The following is a 13,422-nucleotide window of genomic DNA, read 5'->3' as shown; positions in this document are numbered from 1 at the left end:
CCCCCAGGTAACCAATGTTAATAACATGTTGTATAGCCTTCTCCAGGCTCATATATAATTACAGGCAAACCTATACACACACATACACGCAGCCCATATTACAGTTTCTTCAATTGTCTATTAATAATGTCGTATATGGTTAATTTTTCCCAATTCAGGATCCAGTCCATCACACTTAGTTGTTAAACCTTTTATATCTCCTTTCACATGGGACAGTCCTACCTGCTTTCTTTGAGCTTCTTGATCTTGACATTTTGGAAGAGTGGAAGCCTTTATTTTGTAGAATGTCTCTCGATTGGGTTTGTCTGATGTTTCTTCACAATTAAATTCAGGAGAAGGCATACACTAGGTTTTGGCTGTCCAACACAGGCCGTGGTGGCCTCCCTGAGGCCACGACACTACCTTGGGGCTGCATTGCTAAAACTACAAGATACCTGCTCCAGCCTGACCAGCTCTTCTGGGCCTCAGCTCCTCACACAATGATGAGAGCACTTTTGAAGAATCATGCCCGTGCTGTTTCCAGCTGCTGGTGCTGCTGAAGTCTAGAGAGTGTGCCTCCAGCCCAGGCCGAAATTGACCCAAAATACAGACATTTTTTAATTGAGAAGCAAAATAGGATGCACTCCATTTTAAAGAAGCAGAAATTATGAAGAGATACAATGTCACCAAAACAATTTTGTTTATTAATTATAAAATGTGCCACAGAACAGTAAACATGATGGCAGAAGGAGAAGCTTCCTTGAGCAATGAGAAAAAATTTTACTATCCTAGATCAAGCCCAGCAGGGAAAACACTGTAGGGTGAGCCTCTGAGTTCTGCAGGTCTAGCTCCAAAGGCCAGAGCCCAGCACTGATTTTCCTAACACTTACATCTGGGCACTCAGCAGTTATTTACTCTTCAAAGGACATGAGTAAAACAAAGAAATCCTTCTCTCTACTAACAATGTTGCTTAATCAGAAAGAATCCAAATTGGATTTCAAAATTTTCTAGTCTTCTCTGTAAAAAATGGATTTTGAGAAATGTCTATTGCAATTTCTAAACTAAAGCTAGTCAAAAAACCAATTTGTTTCACGTTTATTTATTTTCCAAATACATGGAAACCAGATCCAAGCACAAACTTTTCTGGGCATCGTGTGTGTGTGTGTGTGTGTGTGTGTGTGTGTGTGTGTATATGTATGTATTTAAGAGATATGGTCTCACTCTGTTGCTCATGCTGGAGTGCAGTGGCATTATCATAACTCACTGTAACCTCAAACTCCAGGGCTTGAGCAATCTCCAACCTCAGCCTCCCGAGTAGCTGGGACTACAGGTGCACGCCACCACATCCAGCTAATTACTATTATTATTTTTTGTAGAGATAGGGGTCTCACTATGTTGACCAGGCTGTTCTCAAACTCCTGGCCTCAAGTGATTCTTTCATCTTGGCATCCTTGTTGGCATTTCTGTGGAATAAAAACCTCATTGGAATGAATAACTGAAACCACCTACCTCAAAGGTTGTTTGTGAGATTAAAAAAAAAATATATATATATATATGAAAGTGCCTTGTAAATAGTCAATTCATATGCAGGTATTAAATGGATTATGATTTTCCTTTTTCTGACTTAGCAATTTTCACTACTTAATACTGTTTTCTTCCTAAAAGTAATTGAGATGTTTATGGGGGTGTCTACTTACTCACAAGGATTTCTTTAGGAGGTCAATAGCCTGATTGCTACATTCAGGGGAAAAAAATGTGTGTGTCTTTGTTCTCCTACAAACATCTGGATAACTTTACATTAAGAAAATCTGAAGATTATTTCAATTTGTGTGTAAAAATATTAAGATAATTCCTGATTATAGATAATTCAATAAGATAAAGAGTGCAAATACATTTTCTAAAACTTCTCATTTTTATAACTTTCTGTTGTTCCTGTAATATTTCACCTTAAGAGACATTTTAATTTATTCTAATACAGACTCATTTCTGGGTTTAAAATTATTTCAAAACATAAATAACATAGTAACTTATACTTTATCTTACATCTTTTCTGGGATGACACAGATACACTTTTTTTCCTAATAAGCTAGGATTTTTCTCCACCTTTTTATTTAGCTCATTTGGATGCCTTGGGGACAGAAATCAGGTTATACATTTTTGATAGGAGGACCAATGCAGTAATGCTGTGTCTTTCTCAGTACCATATCAAAAGGCACACAATGCTGGTTGTCCCAATATTAATGATGTTCATTTTGATCATTAGGGTAAGGTGGCTCCACCAGGTTTTTCCAATATAAAGTTCCATTTTTCCATTGTAATTAACAATTACAAAGACAGTGACTGGGTGCAGTGGCTCATGCCTGTAATCCTAGCATTTTAGGAGGCCGACGTGGGCGGGTCACTTGAGCTCAGGAGTTTGAGACCAGCCTGGGCAACAAGGCAAAATCTTGTATCTACAAAAAAATAGAAAAATTAGCCAGGCATGGTGGCGCGTGCCTGTAGTCCCCGCTACTCAGGAGGCTTAGTGGGGAGGATGCTTGAGCCCAGCAGGCAGAGGTTGCAGTGAGCTGTGATCACACCACTGCACTCCAGCCTGGGTGACAGAGCAAGACACCATCTCAGAATAATAATAATATTTACAAAGACAGAAATTGTGTAAATATCTTATTCTTCATCAAACTTTCACCCTATAATTTCTAATTTTTTCCCTTTCTTCCTTCTTCCTTCCCTTTGTTTCCCCCTTCCCCCCTCTCCCTCTCCCTCCCTCTTTTCTTCTCTCCTTCTCTCTTTCTTGGCATTTTACGGTAAGGAAGCACTTTCCCTTCTCCCCATTTATGTACCATCCATGCAATACAAACTGGTGTATTTATATCAGCGTGGCCTTCCAGATACTTATTTTATTCAATGGGTTATAATATATTCTTATCGATAGTTATTTTGATATTCAAATTATTCTAGAGTTGGCTAGAATGAGCCCTTTAAGCTAACCCCATCTTATTTTTTTTTTCTTTTTTTTTTTTGAGATGGAGTCTCACTCTGTCACCCAGGCTGGAGTGCAGTGAGGAGATCTCAGCTCACTGCAACCTCTACCTCCCAGGTTCAAGTGAGTCTTGTGCCTCAGCCTCTTGAGTAGCTGGGATTACAGGCACCTACCACCATGACTGGCTAATTTTTGTATTTTTAGTAGAGACAGGGCTTTACCATGGTGGCCAGATTGGTCTCAAACTCCTGACCTCAGGTGATCCACCCACCTCGGCCTCCCAAAGTGCTGGGATTACAGGTGTGAGCCACCGCACCCGGCCGCCTCTATTGAATTTGACATTCATTGAATGGTTGCCTCTCTTCTATCTGATTCAGTCACATTTTCCAGCCTCACCACGTACTTTGTCTTTCCAGCCCTGTAATCTGTCATTTCTCCAAGGGGCCCTAAGTTTCTTTTAGTGGAAAATACGTATGTGTTTGTTCATCTCTGTTTCTATCTTTAAAAAAACATAGACACACATATGTGTAGACGTTTACTTTCTTCAATGTTAAAACACTGTGTGTTCAAGCTGATAACCTGTAATTCCAACTTAAAACTGCATCTATATTCCATGCTTCCCAATTTTCACATCTGTAGCTTCTTCCTCCCATGATCCTCAATACATTTACTCATATCTTCAAGCCTAGAACACAAAAAGGTTTCAGAATTGCAGTAGTCCATGCCACCACAAAAAAAGCAGACCAGCAAATAGCATTAAATACTTATTTTCTAGTTCTTCCTTTTTTTTATGTTGAACAATGAAAAAAGTAAAATCGTAGACATCTGTTGCGGTTTCTATTGTTATGGTTTCTTTCTAATTTCATCTTGAAGTCTCTCGAGAGTGATGCAGGGCAGGCAAGCTCCAAAGTGGAGCATGGCCGGCTGGGTTCTTGCCTTTGCCCGGGAAAGAATTCAAGGACCAGCCAGAGGTAGAAGGAAACAGCTTTATTGAAGCAGCAGTGTTGCAGCTCTGCAATGGCTCCTACAGTGCCGCCCCAAAGGCAGAGAGCAACAGCTCTGGGCAGGTCTGCAATCATATTTATACCCACTTTTAATTACATGCAGATTAACGGGTGGTCTATGCAGATATTTCTAGGGAAGGAGCAGCAACTTTTGGTTCATTACGTCATTGCCATAAAAAGGGGTGGTAACACCCAGATGTTGCCATGACATCTGTGCCATGGTAAAGTGACATGGCACACTGGCAGGCATGTCTGATTGAAAGCTAATTTTGCTCCCTGTTTTATGTATTTATTTATTTATGAGATAGAGTCTCGCTCTGTCACCCCAGGCTGGAGTGCAGTGGCACAATCTTGGCTCACTGCAACCTCCGCCTCCCGGGTTTAAGCAATTCTCCTGCCTCAGCCTCCAGAGTAGCTGGGATTACAGGCGCCCACCACCATGCCCAGCTAATTTTTGTACTTTTATTAGAGACAGGGTTTTGCCATGTTGGCCAGACTGGTCTCGAACTTCTGACCTCAGGTGATCCACCTGCCTCAGCCTCCCAAAGTGCTGGGATTACAGGCATGATACAACGCACCTGGCTGTCTCCTGCTTTTAGCTAGTCCTCAGTCTGGTTTGGTGTCTGAGCCCCACCTCTACAGCCAAGTCCCGACTCAAGAGTGCCCGTAGGGCAAGATAATCCCTCTCTAGGAGACCTCTAACTGAGGGAAAAGTTAGGTTCCTGTGTATCAGTCAGGTGAGATATGATGAGGAAATAAAACCAAAATGCATGAAACCAAAGAAACGTATTACTCACAGGTCCTAGAGAGGTTAAGGGTGCCTGCAGGAGGCCGATGGGGAGTCTGGAGGCTTCGAGGAGTTCACCCGGTGGGCAGGTCGGGGGTCGGGAGGGACTTCTGAGACTATGTCTTCATTGAGGTCCGTGAGCACTATCTCCTAGGTGTGTGGACTGGATAGTTTAAGGAAAATACCGATTGGAGAACTTGCTTACATGACTCTGGAATTGATGATTCGGTTTTACAATGGTAGTGGCTGTGGGGTGTATGGGGTTTTGAGTTAGGGGGATGGAAAGCAAGTGGGCTATAGCAAAAACAACCAGGCATGGCGGGGAAGTTTTAACTAGGGCAAAGGTGATGGGCTATGACTTGGCTGTAAATTAAGTTGGGCCTAAAAATGGATGCCAAGGCAGCAACTATATTAAACAAATTTATGACGACATCCTTGCATATTCCCAGTCTTAGGGCGAAAACATCAGATATTTTATCATTAACTATAATGTTACCTTTCAGATCTCTCTAGATGCCCTTTATCAGGTTGAGAAAATTTTCTTCTATTTCTGGTTTGCTGAGAGTTTTTATATGTTGGGGTGTTGAATTTTGTCATAAGTTCTTCCTGCACTTATTGACATACTTTTCTCCTTTATTTTACTAATATGATAGATTACATTGCTTAATAATTGGATGCTTAAAAAAAACCTTTAGGGCCAGACGTGGTGGCTCACACCTGTAATCCCAGCACTTCAGGAGATCGAGGCTGGTGGATCACTTGAAGTCAGATGTTTGAGACCAGCAAAACCAACATGGCCAACATGGCAAAACCCCGTCTCAACTAAAAATACAAAAATTAGCCAAACGTGGTGGTGCATGCCTGTAATCCCAGCTACTCAGGAGGCTAAGACAGGAGAATTGCTTGAACCCAGGAGGCAGAGGTTGCAGTGAGCAGAGATCATGCCACTGCACTCCAGCCTGGTGACAGAGAGAGACCCTCTCAAAAAAAAAAATAAATAAACCTTTACATTTCTGAGAAAATCCTCACTTGATCAACATATATTGTCCTTTTCATATATGGCTGGATTTGGATTGCTAACAGTGTATGAAAAATAATTACATTTACGTTCATGAAGGTAACTGGTTAATGATATCTTTTTTCTTTTCTTCTTTCTTTTTATTGTCATGTCTTTGTCAGGTATTGTCTTCAGGATTCTTCTGCCTCATGACATGGGATGGAAATTGTTCCCTCATCTACGTTTTTGAAATGGTTTTTGTAAAATTGATATTTCTTTCTTAAGTGGTTGGTAACATTCACCAGTCAATTCATTTGCTTCTGGAATTCTGTTTGAGAAGAGGTTGATGATAGAAAATTCAATTTATTTAAAAGATACAGAGTTATTCTTATTTTCTCTTTCATCTTGGGTCTGTTTTGGTAAGCTATGTTTTTCAAGGAATTTTTCTATTTAGTTTAAATTGTTCATAGTCTGTTATTATCTACTTAATGTCTGAATGATCAATTTTTCTCAATCACTCTTGCTGGGGTTTATCCATTTCATTAATTTTTTTCAGAAAAACAACTTTTTGCTTTGTTAGTGTAAGCTGTTGTTTGTTTTCTATTTTATTTATACCCGCTTTTATCTTTTATTTATTTATTTATGTTTTTGAGATGGAGTCTTGCTCATCGCCCAGGCTGGAGTGCAGGAGGGGATCTTGGTTCACTGCAAGCTCCGCCTCCCCGGTTCACGCCATTCTCCTGTCTCAGCATCCCGAGTAGCTGGGACTACAGGCGCCCCCCACCATGCCCGGCTGATTTTTTGTATTTTTAGCAGAGACGGGGCTTCACCGTGTTAGCCAGGATGGTCTCGATCTCCTGACTTCTTGATCCACCTGCCTCAGCCTCCCAAAGTGCTGGGATTACAGGCGTGAACCACCGCGCCCGGCCTATACCCGCTTTTATCTTATAAATACTTCCCGTCTATTTTCTTTGGGTTTAATTTGCTCATCTTATTCTAGATTCTTAAGATAAAAACTTAGATTAATTTTAAACTTTTTTTTTCTTTTCTAATACAAGTATTTAAAACTATAAATTTTCCTCTAAGGACCACCTTACCTGCATCCCACACATTTTCATATGTTGTATCTTTATTATCAGAGTTTAAAGTATTTTCTAATTTTCTTCTTAGATTTCTTCTCGTGATGTTTGCTTTTATCCATGGTTTATTTAGAAGAACTAGTTGTTTAGATTCACGAAGTTAGTGAGTCCTAGTGGAAAGCCATGGAGAGTGCTCTCCCCGCCGCCAGCTTCCTGTACTGGGTTGGCACGGGCATTGTGGCCTACCTAGCCCTGCACATCTGCTACTCGCTCTTCAAGGCCCTCTGGGTCTGGGGAGTGGGGAACAAGGTGGAGGTCGGCCCAGGGCTCGGAGAATGGACAGTTGTCACAGGTAGTACTGATGGAATTGGAAAATCGTATGCAGAAGAGTTAGCAAAGTGTGGAGTTAGCAAAGTGTGGTTGTCCTTATCAGCAGATTACAGGATAAACTTGACCAGGTTTCCAGGGAAATCAAAGGAAAATTCAAAGTGGAGACAAGAACCATTGCTGTTGACTTTGCATCAGAAGATATTTATGATAAAATTAAAACAGGCTTGCCTGGTCTTGAAATTGGTGTCTTAGTGAACAATGTGGGAATGTCATATGAGTATCCCAAATACTTTTCGGACATTCCTGACTTGGACAATATGATCAAGAAAATGATACATATTAATATTCTTTCTGTTTGTAAGATGACACGATTGGTACCCCGGCATGATGGAAAGATCTAAAGGGGCGATTCTGAACCTCTCAGCTGGCAGAGGCATGTTCCCCATCCCACTGTTGACCATCTGTTCTGCAACCAAGACTTGTGTTGATTTCTTCTCTCAGTTCCTCCATGGGGACTATAGAAGCAAGGGCATCTTTGTAGAGAGTGTCCTGCCATACTTTGTAGCTACAAAACTGGCTAAAATCTGAAAGCCAACTTTGAATAAACCTTCTTCGGAGATATTTTGAATCTGCAATTAAAACAGTAGGCCTGCAATCCCAAACCAATGGATACCTGATCCATGCTCTTATGGGCTTGATAATCTCAATCCTGCCTTCTTGGATTTATTTTAAAATAACCATGGCTACGAACAAGTCTACACGGGCTCGCTATCTGAAGAAAACCAAGAAGAACTAAGCATTGATAACTACATTATAACTTGGCCAGATGCTCCAGCCTATGCAAGCTTACTGCAAGGCACCTTACTGATCTTGAAAATCTGAAGTCATTTCAAATAGTTATTAACATGACTAAATGTTATCTTAATTAAGAGGAAAACAGAAGTTGCTTTTAGGTGTTTCTGACATATATTCTGGATACTACCAGAGGTAATTTTGAAGTTTAATATAAACGCTCATTTCAAATGAATATAGAACTAATATTGTCAAGAATAGCTAATAGGAAGGAATACTATTATAGCAAATCACAGAATGAAAGACCCAGACATAAAACTCAGCAGTTTTTATCTGCTCCAAAATGCCATTGATCATTATTCCTGTATTTTCTCTGAAACTGATTATTAAAAGTTATATCCAGCTACTCTTTTGTTTTTGACACTTTGAAGAAATGGAGATTAATTGATTTGATTTGTTTATAAGCAGACACTGCAATTTACAAAGGTATCTTTAAGGTTTTATAAAATTATGTTCCAGTTTGTACATTTATATGGAATCATTCTTTATCAAGGGTAGCTAATGACATAAAACTAATTGTGAAATATGGAGTTATTTCTGACACATGAAATTCACTAAACTGTGCTTTTTTGTGATGCATATTTCTTCTCAGTTTAAATGTATGTAAATATCAAAGCTATATGGTATGATTTATAAAGATAAATGGGTCAAAGTGTATATTGAGACTGGCAGCCATCTATGATACCACTGAAACCCTAACCCAGAAAAGTGGCCTGCTTGGACACCCAGCCTTCTTTGTTTCTGCATTGAACCAATATTGCTCACACATGTGACACAGACTAGTCCTATAAAAGTAATGACATCATAGAAATAGCATTATAACTTTTAAATTGATACTCTATAGGTAGATACTAATATAATTAGTTTTAATAAAACATGCTGTAACCATGGTATACAACAAAAGTACATTTCTTTGGTGATTGAAATTAAGGCCATATTTACACTGACTTAATATAAGACTGACTTTTATCCTGCTTCATAACTTATATAGGGAACTCACCAAGAAAGAATTCAATACTGTGAAATATGCCACAAGAAGATTGGCTTTTGCCAAATTTGTGGTTCCTAAGTTCTGAGTTTTAAGCATCAGTAGATTTGCATTAAAAAAAAATTGGGGCCTCAGTTTCTGGATTTAATTTTGCCAGTTAAGGACATAAAACAAAAACAAACAAAACAAATAACCATCTGCTTTCAGCATCATTATGTAAAAGAAAACATATTTTAGCCCCTAAAATTAGGAATAATATAATCTAAGAATAAAGGTTGTCATTTAAATGGAATAAATATAGCTTTATGAAAAAAAGAGTAAGTTGTTTAATTTCTACATATAGCTATTCATTTCTGACTTAATTATTTTGTGATCAGAGAATCTGTAAGATATTAATCCTTTTGTTTATTATTTAGTTTAGTTTGTTTGTTTATTTATTTATTTATTTTTGAGACAGGGTCTCACTCTATTACCCGGACTGAAGTGCAGTGACATGATCACAGTTCACTGCAGTCTTGAATCCCTGGGCTCAAGAGATCCTCCTGCCTCCACCTTCAGAGTAGCTGGGACAACAGGCACGCACCACCATGCTTGGCTAATTTTTTTTTTTTTTTTGGTAGACGTAAGGTCTTTATGTTACCCAAGCTGGTCTCAAATGCCTGGGCTCAAGCGATCCGCCTGTCTTAGCCTCCCAAGTGCTGGGATTACAGTCATAGAGCCACTGCCTGGCTCTATGTTTAGTAAGTTTTACTTTTGCTAAAACTTGTTTCTCTTCCTTGTGTTGAAGTCTCTTTTATCTGGTATTAAGGTAGCCATCTCAGATTTCTTATATGTACTGTTTACATAGTATATCTTTTTCCATTATTTGATTTCATTCCCTCTGATACTTTACACAGAGTAACCTTTTAAACAGCATGTAGTTAGGTCTTGATTTTTAATAAATCTAGTCTGACAATCTATTTTTAATGAGCATGCTTAGTACCTTTACATTTGATGTAATTATTGATATGATTAGATTTAGGCCTACCATTTTATTTGTCCTCTGTTAAATAAAATACCAAGAGCTATAAAGAATTAAAATATAAGATCAGACTGTATAACTATATAACTGATCTTATATTTTGATTCTTTGTAACTCCTTTCCTGCCTTCTTTTAATCAAAAATTTTTATCACATTCCATTTTAATTTCTCTACTGGCTTTTTAGCTATACTTCTTTGCCTTATTTTTAAGTGACTATTCTGGAAATAACCACTAAAATAACCACTAAAAATATGCATATTTATCATAATCACCTTGATCTTGGACTTCTAGCCTCCAGAACTATAAGAAATAAATGTCAGCTAGTTAAGCCACCCAGTATTTGGTGTTTTGTTACAGCAGCCTGAACTGACTAAGACTATTCTTGTTCTGCACAACTTTCAGTAGTAAGCAATGATAATGAAGAAACCACAGCGAAAACAACACCAAATGCTGATAAGGAGGTGAAACAACAGAACTCTCATCCAGTACCTCCATCTAGGCAATTAGTACTGTGCAGAAGAAGACATGTCCAAGAGCTTTCATTAAAGCACTGTTTCTAATAGTAAAAAAAAATTAAAATTAAAAACAACCTATATGTCCATTAGTAAGAGACTAGATAAAGAAATTGTGGACTATTCGTAAAATAGAATATTATATGAGAGTGAAATGAAATAACTAGAACTGTAAGAATAAACAGATTTCAGAAAAAAAATGATGTTGAATGGGAAAGAGAAATTTGCTGACGTTTACATATATTATGATGTCTTTTATATGAATTACAACAGGATATATTGTTTATAGTTAAATACATGTATTCTAAAATTCAGAAAAAATCAAAAGGGATGCTGAACACAAAATTCAGGATATTTTTTATATCTGCAAGGGAAGAAAGGAAGAAAGAAGAAAAAAAGAATAAGGAGTTTAAATTGAATGTATAATATTTTACTTCTTGTGTTATATGTGGGTACAGGGGAGAGTATTATATTTTATTATATTATTATCTAAAAGAGTTTTTTTATTCCTATAGTATTTCCAAATAATTTATTTTTAGAGACAGGGTCTCACTCTGTCCCTGAGGCTAGAATGTAGTGGCATGATCATAGCTCACTGCAGCCTCAAACTCCTAGGCTCAAGTGATTCTCCCACTTCCGCCTCTTGAGTTGATGGGACTTCAGGTGTGCACCACCACACGTGGCTAATTTGGTTACTTTTTGTAGAGACAGAGGTCTTGCTATGTTGCCCAGGCTGATCTCCAAGTCCTGACCTCAAGCTATCCTTCCACGTCGACCTCCCAAATTGCTGGAATTACAGCCTTAAGCCACTGTGCCTGGCCAGTATTTCCTAATTTTTTGATGAATAAGATTACTTTTTAATTTCAAAAGCAGTAAGATTACTTTTTTTTTTTTTTAAAGATGGAGTCTCTGTCTTTTAAGACAGAACTCCAGCCAGCTCTATCGCCCAGGTTGGATTGCAGTGGCTCGATCTTGGCTCACTGTAACCTCCATCTCCCAGATTCAAGCAATTCTCCTGCCTCAACCTCCTGAGTAGCTTGGATTACAGGTGTGCACCACCACGCCTGGCTAATTTTTGTATTTTTAGTACAGACGGGATTTCACCATGTTGGCCAGGCTGGTCTCAAACTCCTGACCTCAAGTGATTATTGAATTTTTAGAAATCAGGTTACCAAACATAGAATGATCTGGTTTTTATGAAATGCAACTATATGCATACATATAGATAGATAGAAAAGTTTATGTCTAGAATTTTGTGTGACATTTTTTACTGTTTTCATTAAACTTGTCTGCATTGGCCCATTATTGTAATAAGCATGTGAGTGGATTGATTCTAGTGGGAATAAATATATAGAGCAAAGAAAAAAATGTAGCACAGGGCAGAACCTTGGGGAATGCTGACATTTGAGGGACAGAAGGTGGGAGGGGGTGACAGCAACAAAGACGGATTAGTCAGAGAGGACAAAAATCCAGAGTATAATTCCCAAGAAGCCAATAAAGGACAGGGTTTTAAAAGGAAGGGCGCTGAACAGTTTAAACACTCCAGAGAGGAAATTGGCTGCATAGAGTTCTGGCAGGAGAGTGCTGTGTTTGGAGACTGTGAGGGCGTGCTTCCTCCAAGAGAGTGGTCAAGTAGTAGGGAGGCCAGTGTGCAAGGGTTTTCAGAAAGAATGGGGCATGAGGAAGGAGGGCAGGAAAGCCACAAATAGTGAATAGAATTAAAGACCTTCAGGCATTGAAGAAGATTGTCATCTTCATACTAGGAATAGCCAGAATACAAACTCGAGATGTTGAGATGACAGTTACCCTAGGAAACCCTATGAGAGAGTGGTACCCTGGCAACGGGTACCAAGCTGCTCCATTGCACTGTACTGAAGATGTGCTGGGACTCATTCTAGTGTAGTGCGTCAAGTCATGTGTAATCTTTGCTTAGCGGGAAAGACGTTTGTGTAAACCCACGGCCTTGGTGGTGAAATCACTTAGCAGCTTCTACGTAACAACAAAGATGACAGCAGCAACTGGCACAATTTGATGTTAGAAAGTTTCCGTAATGTGACAAGAAAGCATTTATAAATTCATCTGGCTACTAGGGAAAATGTTCGCTCATCTAGTTTCTCTACCACTTAGCCAGGTTCCGTTAGGATGAGGACACAGTAAAAACTAAATACTGCAGACAAAGATTGAAAGGGAGGGGGAGGGCATGTGTTTAGAAAGTGTGCTTAGAAAGCAGACAAGTGTGTTTAGAAAAAGCACTGCTTGTTCTTCCTTCATCTTAGCCAGGGAGCCCTGGGATGGCACAGCATCAGTGTGTGTGCGTGTGTGTGTGTGTGTGTGTGTGTGTAATGGAGTCGTGCTCTGTCACCTAGGCTGGAGTGTAGTGGCACAACCTCAGCTCACTGCAACCTCTGCCTCCCAGGTTCAAGCAGTTTCCTGCCTCAGCCTCTCAAGTAGGTGGGATTACAGGCATGCGCCACCATGACCAGCTAATTTTTGTATTTTTTTTTTCTAGTGGAGATGACATGTCTTGAACTCCTGGCCTCAAGTGATCCACCCACTTCGGCCTCCCAAAGTGCTGGGATTACAGGCGTGAGCCACCATGCCTGGCCAGCATCAATATTGATATATATAGATGTGTATAGATCAATAGATAGAAGTATATATGTTATGTGTATGTGTATGTATATATAAAAATTTACCCATGCACACTATTTATTTGAGTATCATGTGCTAAGCAGCATACTTCACAGTTTACTTGAGTTATTTAATCTTTACATAATCCCAATTAGGTAGGCACTATCATTATCCTCTTTTTATAAATGAACAAAAATTTTTAGAATTTGTGATTTCCTTGAGATCACACAGCTATTTGCTTAAAAGTGATTTCCTGGGTAT

The 13,422-nt window shown here is 39.0% G+C and overlaps 1 pseudogene; it reads left to right on the top strand.

Annotated features, from left to right (window-relative positions):
- Positions 1–6,761: 6,761 nt before the first annotated feature.
- Positions 6,762–9,028, top strand: LOC105478735 (very-long-chain 3-oxoacyl-CoA reductase pseudogene; annotated as a pseudogene).
- Positions 9,029–13,422: the final 4,394 nt, after the last annotated feature.

Source organism: Macaca nemestrina, chromosome 5 (genome assembly GCF_043159975.1).
Source record: "Macaca nemestrina isolate mMacNem1 chromosome 5, mMacNem.hap1, whole genome shotgun sequence".
Taxonomy (NCBI): domain Eukaryota; kingdom Metazoa; phylum Chordata; class Mammalia; order Primates; family Cercopithecidae; genus Macaca; species Macaca nemestrina.
Note: the sequence above shows the minus strand (reverse complement) of the source record. Positions and strands in the feature narration are given on the sequence as shown.